Source organism: Austrofundulus limnaeus, unplaced genomic scaffold (genome assembly GCF_001266775.1).
Source record: "Austrofundulus limnaeus strain Quisiro unplaced genomic scaffold, Austrofundulus_limnaeus-1.0 Scaffold26, whole genome shotgun sequence".
Taxonomy (NCBI): Eukaryota; Metazoa; Chordata; class Actinopteri; order Cyprinodontiformes; family Rivulidae; genus Austrofundulus; species Austrofundulus limnaeus.
Window position 1 is genome coordinate 3,325,784 of NW_013952428.1, and position 3,201 is coordinate 3,328,984.

Sequence of the window (3,201 nt, forward strand, 5' to 3'; positions counted from 1 at the left end):
ACCTGCTGGAGTGTGACATGATTTGTTTTTGTACAAACTAATATGGTATCAGAGTTTTATATATTTATACTTCTCATTCAACCACAGTTAAATTCACTCTATCTAGGAGGCACAATAGTATTTATTTTTTACAATAACAAGCTGGAACAACTTTCTACTTCTGGCCTTTTTTAAAAATGTAAGGAGTAGAAGTAAAAATTAGGCTGAAAAATAATTACTCAAGTAAAGTACAGATACCCAAAAATCCTACTTAAGTACAGTAACAAAGTATTTGTACTTAGCTACTTTACAACTCTGAGTACTTGTGTATAATGCCMCAATACTCAGGRMTGATACTAATATTAATACTAGATACTATTATCAATGTCTTACAGTTAACATTTCAAGAGAAAAGTTTGTCAGTTCCATGTTAACTCGTAATTTACACTGCGTCCGCTCCGCCATACGCAATAAAAATACACCCATTATCCATGTCGGGGAAGGTTTAAGGGAGTCACAAGTCAACAGTATATTAAATCAGATTGCACCTAAAAATGTGTAAGAAATGGAATGCTTTCGATGTGCCAACATGAAAGTAGCCACAACATAAAGAGAGGTCTAATCAAAGCATATTTTGTTGGCTTGGTGTGCAACACATGAATCACAACACGCGCAGTGACTCAGATGTTATCACTCAGCAGCCATGGCCATGTGAATGGGAGTAAATCCCACCAGCTAGGCACAGGAACGCTCAGAAATCTAGCTGAAAATGACTGCAGGAACAAGGTTTCCAGAAGACATTTTAACCTCACAAACGCAAGCTGAATGTGTTTAGAGCAAATGTGCAACACATACAACCATCAATTACTCTAAAAGCTTTAGATGTTCACCTATATTTGTCTGTGAAGCATAATGTGACAAAGGATCATGAGCTATATCAAAGAAAATATATAATTTTTCAATAAAGTGGGTTTGCCCTTTGTATGAACTTGTCATTAGTAAGCCATTATCCTTGCTGTTATTATTTACAGACATCAGACATGGAGCAAGTGGCTGACAAGCTTGAATTAATGTACATTCAGCAGAGCTTATCGTTCTCTCTATTTTTTTCTTTCTCTCTCTTAGAAATCACCAGCCTGCATGGCTCAAAGGCCAGTCAGTGGTGCGTTAGTCACGGGGAATTATCAATTAGCACAGATGAAATGGCCACTTGAAAAGGCCTCTCAAACTATAGCGCCCTCTCAGCCTCTCCATGTTGCGTTGCCTCTCTCTCTCCATTTGATTTACTCCGTGTCTGGGTGGGAGGCACGCCTTTCAAGCGGGGGATGACGAGCGCATCAAGGATTTGCACCACCAGCATTTCATTTAAGTATTAATTAAAGCCTCTGAGTAGCAGCACATAATGACCTGTGTACAGGGACAACTTCAGACGTTAGGAACAATAATTCATAGGTTTACAAAACATCTTTTTTTTTTTACATCAAAATGAGCAGTGCTACTTATTGTGCTCTTTAGTGGTCGTAATGTTTCGGCTAATCATTGCGTTTTGAAAAATCTGAATGTGACTCCTGCGTGGAAAGGCAGGAAAAAAGTTTTTTGGAAGGAAAAATAAATATGTAAAAATTAAAGATTAATGGATGAGTGTGGATAAAAAGCAAAAACACTGTACAAAATGTGCACACTTAAACACACTTGTGCACACTAAATCATCACTAATAAACTCTTAGGTGTGTTTAAGCAGGAGTAGCAGCTGTGTGTACGAGCAAGTGCACGTGTGTGAGTGTGTGTGTGTGTGTGTGTGTTCCGAAGCAGCTCAGCACCAGGTACAAGCTCTTTCAACCATATGGTGAATATTCCAGAGGGAGTGAATTCTTGTCGCTTCTCATCTATACACACACACACACACACACACACACACACACACACACACACACACACACACACACACACACACACACACATACTCGAGGATATGAGTGCTCAGTCATGCACACACACAGAAACAGTCCCGTCACGGATGACATATTCCTCCATGAGCGCAGGACATGGAGGTAGTGCGAGTGCGCTTCATGACTTTATTGATGATGTTTTTACGTTGAATTTTTCTGTGACATGTTCAAAATGCAGATTTCTTCCAAATATGTTTTCACTGTTATCCTTTTATAGGTAAAATAAATAATTCTGATTGTTTTTTTTTTTGTTTGATTTTTTGCACACTATAAATGCAAAATTTATTTAATTTATTGTGACACAGGGTAACAAATGTGAATATTTTTCTACAGGAGTTTTTACGCAAAACTAAGTAAAAAAAAAGAGGTCAGCCGTGTGATTTAAAAAGTGTAAGTACATGAACTTTTATCCTTGCTGCATGTTTCGTATTTAATGAAAAGAAACAACATGTGCAGGGCTGGGTTGGTGGTGGTGTGTACTGCTGAGAAAATCTCAATCCACTGCTTGTTCTTGCCCTTCTGAACCGCCTTTGGCACGGTTGCGAGGAACCGACTATTTACTTACAGAGATCAATATCATATTACTGCACAACAAATAATGCTGCATCACAGTAAAAGCCACAATTCAGATGCAGACAGAGAGAGACAGAATCGGAGAGCGGCAGACAGAGAGGGTGGATAGCAGGAGTGTTAAAGGTTGTGTTTATGCCAGGGGCACTGGCACCATGTTGTCAGTTGATGGTGTGGTTTTGTCTTTTTTTTATGGGGTGAAGCCAAATGTGTTCAGTTGGCGATGGCTAACGTGAGTGAACACTTGACTGGCAATGAACAAGAGTCGCTCCGAGGGTTTCTGACTCCGCTGGTGGGGGCCTTACTTCAGGCCGAGATCTGCTTTGCACACATATGCACGTGCAGTCAATTAGACAATTTTTTATGGCATTTATGTACCGTATTAATTCATGTATAATACAATCTCATGTATAATACGACACCCCTCTTTTTGAGCTTAAAAAAACTTAAAAAAATTAATGCTCAAACTACCACCAATTTCATACAGACTTCAAGATTTTTCAGCCTTTGCAGTCTTWATACATTTCAGTAAAATGATCATTGGACTGTTCATTTTATTTTAACAACATATGTACTAAAAGGTATTTTGACAACAAATATATATCAGCTGCAGCAGCAACAACAAAATGAATTCTTGTATTTTACACATAGTCCACCAGGAGGCGCCAACACAAAAGTCAGAGACTTCACATGAGATTTGGGC

General features: G+C 38.7%; 1 protein-coding gene across 6 annotated transcripts in view; it reads right to left on the bottom strand.

Annotated features, from left to right (window-relative positions):
• Positions 1 to 3,201, bottom strand: part of cacna1c (calcium channel, voltage-dependent, L type, alpha 1C subunit) — a 189,921-nt gene that overhangs the window by 67,543 nt on the left and 119,177 nt on the right. The window lies entirely within an intron of this gene.